General features: G+C 31.4%; 2 protein-coding genes across 2 annotated transcripts in view; one reads left to right on the forward strand and one right to left on the reverse strand.

The window, feature by feature from the left end:
- LOC119586141 (glycerophosphocholine phosphodiesterase GPCPD1-like) overlaps positions 1-334 on the forward strand; it is a gene marked incomplete in the record, with an annotated part of 78,881 nt that overhangs the window by 5,527 nt on the left and 73,020 nt on the right.
- Positions 1-334, reverse strand: part of LOC119586140 (glycerophosphocholine phosphodiesterase GPCPD1-like) — a gene marked incomplete at its 3' end in the record, with an annotated part of 6,844 nt that overhangs the window by 1,730 nt on the left and 4,780 nt on the right.

Raw genomic sequence — 334 nt, forward strand, 5'->3', positions numbered from 1 at the left:
TTATAAATATATATATCTAGAACTATCTATCTAGTGTGTGAAGCATTCTTATTATTACATAAGAATAAATCATGAATCCTAATGTACATTATATACATTCCAGACTACTGAATTGCATAAATACTCCAACAAAGCCTAATATATATTTCAAGTACATTAGAGAATCACTGTTACTTGGGTCTAAATCTCAACAAAGAAGGAATTTCACAATACACTGATAACTTATCTATCCAATTCCAGTCTGTTATGACACAGTAGTGCACTTTTTGTATATCTAGTGGAAGTGGGTCAAGTTCATATAGTGTGACACCTAGACCTCAGATTAACCTGTTGG

This window comes from Penaeus monodon, chromosome 21 (genome assembly GCF_015228065.2).
Source record: "Penaeus monodon isolate SGIC_2016 chromosome 21, NSTDA_Pmon_1, whole genome shotgun sequence".
NCBI classification, from domain to species: domain Eukaryota; kingdom Metazoa; phylum Arthropoda; class Malacostraca; order Decapoda; family Penaeidae; genus Penaeus; species Penaeus monodon.